This window comes from Hemicordylus capensis, chromosome 2, assembly GCF_027244095.1.
Source record: "Hemicordylus capensis ecotype Gifberg chromosome 2, rHemCap1.1.pri, whole genome shotgun sequence".
Taxonomy (NCBI): Eukaryota; Metazoa; Chordata; class Lepidosauria; order Squamata; family Cordylidae; genus Hemicordylus; species Hemicordylus capensis.
Genome location: NC_069658.1, coordinates 105688986 through 105702417, shown reverse-complemented (window position 1 = coordinate 105702417; position 13432 = coordinate 105688986). Strand labels below are relative to the sequence as shown.

At 42.3% G+C, this 13432-nt stretch overlaps 1 long non-coding RNA gene across 2 annotated transcripts in view; it reads left to right on the top strand.

Moving 5' to 3' along the window:
* LOC128344258 (uncharacterized) overlaps positions 1 to 13432 on the top strand; it is a 48816-nt gene that overhangs the window by 8929 nt on the left and 26455 nt on the right. The gene's annotated exons all lie outside the window — the stretch shown is intronic.

Below are 13432 nucleotides of genomic sequence, written 5' to 3'. Positions count from 1 at the left end.
TAACAGAAGCAAGGCCGGCAGGGGGAGGGGCAACCTCCGCAGACCACCACCCCTACCACCTTGGATAAGCCCCCCAGAGGAAGTAAGTTAAAAAATTCTTTTTAATGTTCATTGAACACCCCACCACCACCAATCCGGAGTGGGGGGCAGGTTTAAAGGGGGGCAAAACCAAACTGTCCCAGTTTTGTTCCAAGTTTCTTTTGAACTTGAACTGAACCAGGCAGGTGGTTTTGTGCACATCCCTAGTCTGTACAGAAAATTGCAGAAGAAAATTGAAGACATGTTTTTTGTTTTGCTGCTACTGTTGTTAATTCATCTTAAGTCTGAATAGAGATCTCATATAATAAGCACGGGTTCTTCAGTGATATTATAATAGGCATGTCAAAAAAAATGTTATTCTTTCCTTCAAAGGGCATTTATCACTTGAAGATATAGCCATGATTAAAACTATGCAAAATATTATGATAGCATCGCCGGAATATAGTAGGGGTTGTTGACAATGGCTAAGTGGAGCTTTCTTTTGCTCCACCCATTTCACCATTAAAGGCTTGCTTCCATGTGATTTATCCACATTATTTGGGAAGCAAGCATCAGTGTGGAAAACACATCTTGAAAACATAGGAATTATGTTTGGATTCCTGACTTTTTCTAGTGGTTGTCTATTCTGAGAACCATCAGTGGAACTTCACGCCTCATTCCAATCAGCAACAGCAGTGTGCAAGCAGGAAGTGCAACAGGTTGCCTCTTCAACGTGTTACTTCCTAGTACAGTGATTCCTATCATTGCTGTTCAACAATCAAAGTAGATTGAAATAGAGATTATCCACCTCAATGTGTGGATTGCAGGTGACTAAGCACAGTTATTCAGAATACCTATCACTCACAAACCTGTTTGTGCAGAAGCACTGTAATATGCAGTATGACACATACTTAAATATTAATAAGCTTTGTCTACTATGAGCAAAGGCAGTCCTAGATATTGGCTAGAGTAGGCAAAGCATCATCAGTACTGTCACATGCCACACGCTTGCTGGATCATAGCCATTGGATAGAGCTGAATTCTATTGCTGGATGATTCCTTTGAACACATACTCACCAACACTGTTGAAATCAAGGTTCTAGTCCCAAGCCTTTTAATATGCAATAGAGAATATGTTACTCATAATAGTGACAGAACTTGACAGGAAATGTATTGTGCGCCGCCCACCCGCCGCCACCGTTCATTTTCCCAGTGTCAATGGTTTTTCATCAGTACTATCATACCATTTTGTCATTAACAGTTTTGTTTTGCTTAGACTAGCTTTAGAGCAGTAATAAAACATAAAGCAAGGGATGTAAATTATTTAGGTGTGCAACATTTGTGGTCCTTGTGAGCTGTTAAGAAAATTACAGTATGATACATCATGGTGTTTCTTATATGAGAGAGGGGATTAAGGAGGAAACCATCTAGTACATTTTATTATATTCCTCAGTTCTGTTCTAAGTTCATAGGTACCATATGCTTCCATAAAAGGACATTACCAAAGAATTGTGTTAATGTTTTGTCCCTAACTGTTGACCCAATCTGCAGGCTTCAGGGCTGTTATTCCTTTTAGGCCATTTGCCCCCAGCAGAGAGACCCACACATAAAGAGTACAGAAATCTGCTCAATGTTATTGGTTGTTATATAATGGTCAATGAACAATACAGAGGGCTGGTTCAGATTATACTCCCCGCCCCACGCTGAAATGGGCCATGCAATTAAAAGGGTGACATGCTGAGAGCATGCTTGCCATGATAAGTACACACTCTTGGCACATCCCCCTTTTAATTGTGCAGGCCAGAAAAGAATAATCCAAACTGGCCCTTAGTTTAACATCATCAAAACAAACAGTAAAGAATAGGTTCAGAATAAAAGAATCAGAGTTTGTACACATGTTGCTTTTGTGAACATCTGGTCAGCTGATCCACAACCAATCCTACTAAGCAAGTAAGCAGAGAACTCTAGGAATGCCTGTCTTCTTGAAATGAATGTGTCTTGCATGTCTGTCGATAGGGATATGCACAAACTGGTTCGGAGGTCCAGCGGTTCTGCCAGTTGGGTTACCTTTAAGAAGCAGGGAGGGTGCTCTTACCCCACCCCCATCTCCGCACCACGTTTCCCCCACCGGCTCTGTGCCCAAAATCGCTGATGTGGGGTGGCAGTGATTTTGGGCACAGCGCAGGTGGGGGAAATGCAGCGGTGGGGGTGGGGTGAGTAAGAGCACCCCCCACCTAATTGGCTGTCTGCCGGTTCATGCACATCCCTGTCTGTTGATGTGCATAAGCCCCATTGATCATGTCTCTTAATCCTGTATGGTAACTTACTTCTGTTAGAGTACTTATCCTTATATACTTCCTAGAGTGGCAGCCCTGAAGTCATATGCATACATTTAATAATGAATGTACAAAGCTATTGTGGGGGGAAAGTTCCTGTATGCTTAGCATTGGACACTTGAACAGCTCATTGGAAATCTCTGTTGCAAGAGCTCTGTCGTGGAGGCACCAATATTTCAGCCAAGAAACGAAGCTGGCCCTGTGCTCATGAGGCAGTTTAAGATGATATTCCATTCTTTATTTTACTGAACATTCTACATACTCAACTCCTTGAAACCAATGAATCAACTGTGACTCTCTGAAAAACTGTTATGGCATGTAAAACTAAGAGTTCAGTATCAGTGGAATTATTTAAAACAACCCACCACTTGGTCCTTGAACCAGTGACTCCATCAGTCAGCTTGCAGTAGCTGCGTCCAGGCCTTGGCCATTATGGTGCAAAAGAACTGGTTACACTCTATTAAGTACCATGCACACTGATGGTGTTGCATAATTAGTTATTAGAAGTCACTTTATGAAAAGGAAAGAAACTCTATTTTCTGAGATATGAAACAGCAGAGCAGAAGCTGCACTTGGCTTCCCAACAGCAAAACCACACAATAACAGTCATGATAGTAGGGCTAACCTAGTATGCTTGCAACTGTGGTCCAGTCTGGATCATACTTTCCCACATTTGCTAGTCACATAATAAAATAAACTTTAACTGGAGCCTAAAGAATGTTTTTAAAGTTCACAGCACAGATGGGAGTGGTGTGATCAGAATTGGGATCATCGCAGAAAATAGGAAGTAGATTAAATCTCCCTACCTCTGCCACCACAGTCCCAATCTAGATCACACGCATTGCATGCTGTTGATATCAGGGGGAAAACAACAACAAGTATGCTGGGGCTGATTATGGGACTAATGTCATGTGTCAATTATCTCTCTGACTCGTGAAATAACAGACCAGATCCCTAGGAGAAGAGGAAATGATTCAGTATCTATTTCCAAAACCATTCCATAATACCCTAGCCAGAAAGACAGCTCATGAAACCTCTCTGCCTAATATAAAAATAAGCATGCACACCACACTGAACTCCTCAGAGGAAGAGCAGGATATAAATATAATTAATTAATTAATTAATTAAATGATTGGCTAGCTGCTCACTGGAGGAAGTGAACCTTGTCTTACCTTGCTCACAAGTATAATAGATGTTAGGCTAGCAAGCTTTACTATTAATTCATTTCCCTGTTACTGTCAGACAGTATGCAAGTTTTCAAACAAGCCCCTCATCCCTATGAATAGTTTGGTAGCAAAAAAATGAGGAATTTCGTTTGAGAAAAGGAGGCAGAGCAGTCCAGCTCTACTTCTCTAGTCACAGAAAAACCTTATATAGGCTTGTCCCAGTTATTGCATCTTCTATGGCTCTAGGAAGCCCTTGGGAAACCAAATAGGGTACGGGAAGCAGTCTAGCTTGGGCAGAGGCAAACTTGATATGAGTCCCTGAATCCTTGCACCCATTTCTATGGGTTGCTATGTCAGTGGAACATTTGAGAGTAGCAGGCTGAAAGCCTGTTGCAGTCCTACACATTCATTTGGTTATAAAGCTTGTTTCACTCCTTTCTCATCACTGGATTTCTATTCACAGAAGGCCCATTCACACATTTTGTTCAACACTTGTACAGTGAGTGTACAGTGTACACAGGTATAGACGTTCACGTTATGCTGAATGCAGGTACAGAAGTACACTTCCTATCTGTACCATGCATTTGAAGGGCCTGTATCCAGGTTCACTTTTAAAATGAACACAGGTATAGTCATTCACACAAACAAGTATATGAGTTTACTGACATCTGTACATTCATACAACATAATGTCTGAATCAGGCTTTAATTACTGATAGATGTGGGAATTTGCTCCACCAAAGTGAAAAAGGGGCACAAGGGAGGGAGAAGTTGGCAACCTTCTCTCCTGCTAGGTGGAGCCCTGACTAATTGCTGAATCTGCAATCTGCACCACCTCCTGTGTAGGTACCTACTGTCTTTCTACAAAAGAATTGCTTGAACCAGGGGCACAAGCTTAAGGGTGAGAACACAAGGGCTCTTGTTCTTGTGGAGAGCAGCTTCTGGACTTGAAGAGTGGGAGGGATGAACAGGTGCGGTGAACAGCTAGAAGTTTGAAGAGCAATAATACTGACGAGAGCAGCACTCTTCATTTTATAGCTGTATCTCAATCTAGGTGGGGTACAGAATCCAAGTTACAATATAAAACAAAATGATTAACACACTTCCACAGAATAAAATAATTAAAACAATTTCACAAAGTAAAAGAACCAAACAGTTTAAAATCCGCTTTAACTAAGAGTCTGAGAAAACAGGTGTGTCTTAAGGGTCTTTTTAAAAAGAGATAGAGAAGCTCTTATTTTGACAGGAAGCACATTCCAAAGCCCTGGGATAGCCACAGTTAGCCTGGCCAGACGGGCCAGCAGCAACCATAACTGGACCTCCCCAGATGATCTTAATAAATGGCAGCGTTCATGACAAAGGAGGCGCTCTCTTAAATATCCTGGTCCCAAGCCACTAAGGACTTCATAGGTAATAACCAGCACGGTGCATTTGGAAATGCACAGGAAACATATTGGCAGCCAGTGCAGTTGTTTCAGTGTTATATGGTCTCTTTGGGTTATTCTGGAGACCAGTCTGGTTGCCACATTCTGCACCAACTGTAATCTCTGGACTATGTAAAAAGATAGCCCCATGTAGACTGCATTACAAATATGACAGAGGTACTGACTGGGAGTGGAGAGGTGTCATGGTAGTCAAGCCTGGAGACTACCAGCATATGTACTACTGCTTTAAGGTCATTTGCTTCCAGAAATCAGCAGGGCCGACATATCAGCCAAAGCTGATAAGAAGTGCCCCTGTCCGTTGCCTCAAACTGAGAGACCAGAGAGTGTTTTGGGTCTAGGACCACTCCCAAGCTATGTACTTGTTCTTTCTAGGGGAGTGTAACCCCACCCAGAACAGCAGATCTGAATTATCACTCAAGTTCTGACACCTCCCCACTCCCAGTCAGTACCTCTGTCTTATTTGGATTCAGCTTCAGTTTGTTATCCCTCATCCAGCCCATTACTGCCTCCAGGCAGGCATTTAGGAGATTTATGTCCTGTTGCAGTTGATAGGGAGAAATAGATTTGGGTATCACCAACATAATGATAACACACTGCACCAAATCTCCTGATGATCTCTCCCAGCAGTTTCATGTAGATCAGTGATTCTCAAACTTGGGTCCTCAGGTGTTATTGGACTTCAACTCCCATAATCCCCAACCAAAGGCCACTGAGGCTGGGGATTATGGGAGTTGAAGTCCAATAACACCTGAGGACCCAAGTTTGAGAATCCCTGATGTAGATTTTAAAGAGCATTGGAGACAGTATGGAGCCTTGTGGAACTCTATACGGTAACTCGCTTTGCAGAGCAAAAGTGTCCAAGTCTGGAGTCTACCTGAGAGGTAGGAACAGAACCACTGTAAAACAGTGCCACCTAATCCCACCTCTCTCAGGCAACCCAGAAGGATACTGTGGTCGATGGTATTGAAAGCCACTGAGAGATGCAAAAGCGGAGTCACACTTCCTCTGTCAATACCTAATTGGAGATAATCTATCAGGATAACCAAGGCAGTCTGAACTCCATAGCCCACCCAAAAAACACGTTGAAATCAGTCTAGATAATGGGTTTCTCCCAGAACTGTCTAGAGCAGAGAGGCCACCCCTTTCAGTCACCTTGCCCAACAGTGGGAGATTAGAGATGGGCCTATAGTTGCCTAACTCTGAGGGGCCCGATGTAGGTTTTTTCAAGTATGCTCTGATAGCCTCCTTAGGACGAGGAGGCATCCTGTCTCCCTCAGATAAGCATTTATGATGTTTACCAGATTCTCTCTGATAATCTTTAAGTTGTTTAACTTAACTTGTTTACTTCTTTTTAGTCTCATGTTGTTGTGAATCAAGCCTGATTTGTACACTAGATATGATCTGGAGCTAGCATATGAAATTAGGCTTGTCTCACCAGTGTCACAAAGTGACCAGTTCTTTATACGGTGACCATGTATAGTCTGGGCACGAAAGTAGAAAGAAGACCAAAATACTCTCAAACAATTCAATGAGCTTTATTGAGTATAAAAGAGCAACAGCATCAACCTAACTGAGCAGAAAACAGAACAATCAATCAGAACTGCTAGTAATATTTTAATGATAGCTAGTAATAACATCAACCCAGTGTTCCTAACTATCATATGTGTGTGGATGCATGTAAGGTCAGTATTAAATTTTCCTAAAACCTATATCAATTCAGATATAGATGGAAAAGTAGGTGGGGGGAGTAAGGAAGGCACAGGAGTGAGATGGTTGGGCATTAGGAGTTAGTAGAGAGAAGAGGAAGGGGGGGAAGGGGAGAGGGATCTAAAGCTGTAGAAGCAGCATATTTACTAGGGTCCGACGTAGGACAGCAAGTGTACACAGCTTGGATCTGGGGCTTGGGAGCAATGAGGCTTCAGATGGAAAAGACTGGTGCTAGATTTCAAAGACAGAGTCAGCCCTTGATTCTTTGCCCCACAGCAAGAATCACTGGGCAGTCTCTTGTCTGCAGGCTTCAGGCCTATGTTAGCTCCGCAGCTAGACAGCAGGCACTTGGGATGCACACATGAGCGAAGATCTGCTGGTCAGGCAAAGCTTGCTGCTCTCTGTCCGGTGAGCTCAGTTCTTATAGTTGCTTCCTTATTTGATCTCCATAGAGTCTATTCAAAATATCGTCATTCTTCCTGGATCACAAAAAGGTGACAATTTGCTGTTACCCTCTCGATACTGTTTTTTAATTGTTGATATTATTTCAGGATATTAGGTCAATCCAGGATGATCAGGATCTGGGTTCCATATCCTGTTAACTGTTGTTGGGCAGAGTATTGTTCTATTGATATTCCTAAAGTAAATCTGCATCTCTGAGCTTGCAAATGGGAATCTGCTCTTGTCCCCAGATTTTCTGGCGCCTGTTCCCCCGAGGGTGTTAAAAGGTGTTAGGAAGGAAACATCAAGGTGTGAGAGAGCAGTTAAGTCATTTTCTTTCGTGTCAAATAATGCCTCTAATTCTACATAGCAAATATATCCTCAGAGAAAGACAGGATTATCCCCTGGCAATTCAAGACAATTCACTGGAGAGCAGAGCAATCACCAATGATCGGTATAAGCTTTCTGTAAGAGGAAATGCGAGCTCAGCACCTAGCTTTCCAGAGACATTACCTGAGAGCAGGTTCAGGCAAATTTTAGGAGTTTTAATCATTTACTCCATTTGAACTCCTGTTGCAAGGAGTTCAGTGGTTCTGGCAAAGATACAGAACTCAGCCTGGCCCACTGGACTATGAGTTCTGATCCAATATGAATGAGCTGGGCACCAACATATCCAGATTGCTAGTGTGTGTAAATCTTAAATGCCATCTATCTGTAAAGGCATTCCACAGTGATAGCATTTGGATATGTGTGAGACAGGAAAGCAATCCTGGCCATTGAGTCTCTTGATTACCCATTTCAGAAACATTGAGAAACAATGCTAGATTACCCCTACCTTCACAAAGCAATTACCATCTGTCCTAGAAGCAAGTCATGAGATCTGGGTGTCATGTCAGTTCATCTGAGTTCAGGCATTAATTGATTCCTTAAAAAAATGGAATCAGACACAGGCCTGGATTCCACATAATTCTGGATTGGTAACTCTGGGTTTAATGTTGGAGTCAAGGTGTCCACAACAATGTTTTACATCATATCTGTTTTATTAAAGTTGTGAGCCTCACCGAGCAGTAGTGTGCTGTAGGGATGGGGTATAAATATTTTAGATACATAAACTAGGCAAGAGTCAAGAGATCATGTGGCAGAACTTGCTTAGGACCCAGCAGCTGAATAGGACCTGCCAGATTAGCTGATTAACCCTGCCCCTGCAAAACTAAAACTTCGGGTACTGATTGTAGCCAGACCAACAGAAGGAGTGGAGTATATCTGGAACATTCCTCTGTTTTAGTAGAAACTTTTTATGTTTGCAGCTTGAAGGTACTTCTGGACCTGATGCTGTACTTGGGGGAGCAGGGGATGGCAGAGTGCAGAAGTGCTTTTTAGTAGCTATGGCCAGTATACCTGCTGTGACCCTACTTGAGGAAGTCTGACCTAACCTCAGTCACTTGTACTTTGGTGACATCCAGATTGGACTACTGCAGTGTGCGCTATATGGGTATGGCTGCCCTTGAAGACCGTTCGGAAGCTTCAGTTGGTCCAGAATGCTGCTGCAAGGATGCTCATGGGCACAGGTTGCTTCATGAGTGTTACATCCATCCTACGGCAGCTTCACTTATTACCAGTCTGCTTTCGGGTGTGATTCAAGGTTTCAGTCTTGACCTTTAAAGCCCTGCTTGGCTTGGGACTGGGGTACCTGTCATACTGCATTTGCCCATATGAACCTGCCAAAACCCTCTGTTTGACATCCCATGCCCTGCTTATGGCCCCACCCCTAAATGGAGATCCAGTTTGCAGAGACTAGAGACAGGGCCTTTTGGGTTGTGGTCCCTCAACATTGGAATACCTCACAGAAGAGCATTGCCTTGCTTGCTCCCTCCCTCCCTGTTCTTTAAAAATAAATAGATCTTTTAAGAGAGGCTTTTAAATGTTTTATTCACTGCTTATATCTGGTAAGTTCCTTAGTGTTTAGCTTTTTAACTAACTTTTAATTTGAAATTTAAAAATGTATAATGTTTAAATGTGGTTTTAGTCTGGGCATTTAACTTCTATAAATTATTAACTTTTTATTGTTCTATAGTAATGTTGTGAGGCACCCCAAGCAGTAGTGTACTGGAGAGGCAGGGTATAAATCTTTAAAATAATGAAAGGGGAGGGCATTAAAAAGTGCTGCTTTCCTGGTGCACTGGTATAATTGGTTTAGAAGTTTGGTTAGGCTGCTGTCTTGCTGTGCTGTCACTTCCTTGCTCTGCATGTCAGCCAGGGACAGGCAGCTAACACAATTAAAAACTAAACACACATAACATTAGAACTACGGCAACAGCAAGATCTACCTGTTACAGACATGGATTTATCACTCTACCAGACACAATCTGAATGGGATGCAAGTATTTTAACAGTTCAGACCTGTAGATGCTACATATCATTAGTTCCTTAGCTGTCACATAGGATTTTTCATATGCCCAAGGGTGGTACAACCCAGTCCTTTGGTTCATAAAGCATGTGATGTAGACTTGTAAAATGTTTGTAATTCACCATTATTTGTAGCGTGAGGGAAGACAATGAGAGACTATAGCCATGGGCAGTGTGACCTTCTGTGTATGAAGAACTTCTGTTGGGAATTCCTGCAGTGTGTTTGGGACAATCTTCCCTTACATACATAATCTGCATAGACATCAACCAGCTTTCTGTATAGCTGGTGATAGATACCAGTAGACTAGGGGTTTAGATAATGTACCAGATACCTTCTGGATGGATGGCCTAAGGGCATCATGCGGCGGTGGGTGGGGGAGAACTTCTACTACAATGACTCCAATGTAAGAGCCATTTTATAATCTCTAAACATATTTCAGTTTTAGTTTATGCTTCAGTGTTATAGCAAAATTTGATTTCATTTTGCTGTCGTATATTAGTACATAGAATGATTACAAAGTACAGTTTTAGATATGGTACTTTTACAGTGATCTCAGGAGGCAGGAAATTCTACAGCCCTCTTCAGAGTTATTTTTTAAAAAGTGTTTATGGCCTTATGAATACACCTTTCATGCAAAGCAGTCACTACAAATATACAATCTCTTGAAATAAAACTCATTATTCAGAATACTGTTTCCAGCATATCAGAATTCAAACAAAAAAGCAGCTTTCCAAATCAAAATCTTTTACATACAAGTCTGTAAAAATGCAAATTTTTAGGGATGTGCCAAATGTTTCACCAGCGAAACGTTCTTACTGGAAATGGGCAGTTTCTAGTGTTTTGAGCTCAAAATAGAACACTCTTTAAATAAAGGGTCTGTTTCAAGCTTAGAGAAGAACCACCCCCATTTTGACATTGCAAGCGCTATTTTGGAGGTCCATTTTTTCCTTGCTGATTGGTTTTTTGGCACTGACTTCCGTTTGGCTTACAGTCTCCTTGTTTCTTGGTTGGCTTGTTATCATAGAAATCAAGTGTTGTCATGGGAAACTGTGCCCCCATTGGCTCAGAGGAGGGGAACACTTTTGGAGGCAATTTCAAAATGTATTCAAAGCGAATAGGAAGCAGAGAAAGCCCTTATGCCTCTCTTGAAGAGAACTTGGGTGCCAGCCTTCCTTAAGTTGTGGTTTGGTTTGTGAGATAGTGTTGTGGCAAGAAATGGACAGTGCAGCTGTGTGTGTAATATTTCTTGGTGGTTGCTGTGATAAACAGCTCCATGTCTGGCCTTGAGACTAACTTGTGCATCTGCGCTGCAATCTGCATCGCAAGGTGTACTCAAAGTGTGGCTGAAGTTGCTCTAGTTGAGCTTATAGCTATGGTTGCTGCTGTGGCAGCTGTTGCAATGCTAGGAAGGAGTCATAATTATGTGTTGGCGAGCAACTTGTGCCAATGATATTACTGCACTGCAGGCAGTATGGCTGGCAGTAGATGCTGGTGATTCTTTTGGACATTTTTGGAATCTGACTGAAGTGTGTGTTCTGGGCTGGGAGGGACAGATTCCCTTTTACTGTGCAGTTGTTCCCCACCCCCCCCCGAGGCAGGGTTGCAAGATGCTTTGCAAATCTCAATGCAAAACATGTGCAATGCACTCTGAGTGCAACTTGTTCCAGCCCTAAGGAACAATGGGGAATTTGAAACACCCCATTGTTCTCCATGGGCACCTCCTAGAGACACAGAACTGGGTTGTGTGGTGGATATGCTCTTTGAAGTCCCATCTCTTCATCCCGGCTATTAATGACATTTAGTTCTAATTGTAATTTTAATCTGGTTTTATGTATTTTTTATTTTAGTGTGAACCTTCCTGTGCCACTTTAGGAAAGGCAGTATATAAATCAAATGAATGAATAAATAAATATGCAAGGATACAATAAGAAATAGAGAGAGAGAGACAGACAGACAGAGAGAGACTGAGGAGCATATAAAAGTGTCAAAGGGGATAACTTTGATAATTTCTTTAAATATATCAGAAGCAGAAAATCTGCCAGGGAGGTGGTTGGACCCTGAGATGATGAGGGCATGAAAGAGATTATTGAAAAGCATAAGGAGATTGTAGAAAAGCTGAATGAGTTATTTGCATCTGTCTTCATGGTGGAGGATACTGACCATTTATCCACTCTGGAACACAGCTTTTCTGGCTGGGAGGCTGAAGAACTGGGCCAGTTTGAAGTGATAAGAGAGGATGTTCTAAACTGTCTTGAAAAAACTAAAAATTAACAAAGCTCCAGGGCCTGATGACATCAGTCCAAGAATTCTGAAGGAACTCTCATGTGAAATTGCTGATCTAGCAAAAATATTTACCTTGTTTCTACAATCAGGTTCTGTACCAGAGGATTGGAAAATAGCTAATGTAACTTGAAAATTTTCAAAAAGGAATCCGTGGTGTGGGATTTGGGAAACTATAGGCCAGGTAGCTTAACATCTGTGCCAGGTGAATGGATGGAAAGCATATTTAAGGACAAAATTATTAAGCATATAGAAGAAAAGGCCTTGCTGAAGGAGAACAAGCATGGCTTCTGCAAGGGCATGACTTGCCTCACTAACCTTTTGGAGTTCTTTGAGTGTCATGTGGATAAAAGTGATCTGGTTGACATAGTATACCTAGACTTCCAAAAATCTTTTGACAAAATCCCCACCAAAGGCTCTTGAGGTTCATGTGTGGCTCAGTAACTGATTAAGGACAGGAAACAGAGTAGGAATAAATGGACAGTTTTCACAATGGAGTGAAATAAGAAGTGGAGTCCCACAGGGATCTATATTGGGACCAGTGCTCTTTAAGTTGTTCATAAAGGATCTAGAAGTTGGGGTAACCAGCAAAGTGGCCAAATTTGCAGGTGACAGTAAACTATTTAAAGGTAAAGTGTGCCATCAAGTCAATTTCGACCCCTGGCGCCCACTATTTAGGGTAGTGAAATTCAAAACAGATTGTGAGGAGCTCCAAAAGGTTCTCTACAAACTGGGTGAGTGAGGGACAAAATAGCCAACGTGGTTCAATGTAAGGAAGTGTAAAGTGATGTATATTGGGGCAAAAAAACCCAACTTCATACACCGATGGGGTCTGAGCTCTCCTTGACTCAGGACAGAAGTCTTGGAGTTGTGGTGGACAACTCGTTGAGAGTATTGACTCAGTGTGTAGCAGTTGTGAAAAACTCAAATTCCATGCTAGGGATCATTAGGAAGGTGAATGAAAACAAAAATGCTAATATTATAAGGCCCTTATACAAATTATGGTGCAGACACATTTGGAGTTCGTACAGTTCTGGTCACCGTATCATTGTAAAACTGGAAAAGGTGCAGAAGAGGGTGACCAAGATGATCAAGAGCCTAGAGCACCTTCCTTATGAGGCAATGCTACATTATTTGGGGCTTTTTAGTTTGGCAAAGAGGCAAGTATGGGGAGACATGATAGAGGTGTATGAAGTTATGCATGGAGTAGAGAGAGTGGACAAACAGCCCCCCCTCACAACAGTAGAACCAGGGGTCATCCCATGAAACAGAAGGTCAGGAAATTTTGGACCAAAGTACTTTTTCCACACAGCACATAATTTACCTATGGAATTCTCTGCCACAGGAAGTGACAATGGCTGCTAGTTTGGATGACTTTAAAAGGGGCTTGGACAAATTCATGGAGGATAGATCTGTCAATAGCCATTAGTCTGGTGACTAGACGCCATCTGCAGAGGCAAGATGCCTCTAAATACCAGTTGCAGGGCAGCAACAGCAGAAGACAGGACATGCTCTCACCTCTTGCTTGGGCTTCTCAGAGGCATCGGGTAGGCCACTGTGTGAAACAGGATGCTGGATTAGATTGGTTCTGGGCCTGATCCAGCAGGGCTGTTCTTATGTCTGGTAGGTAATG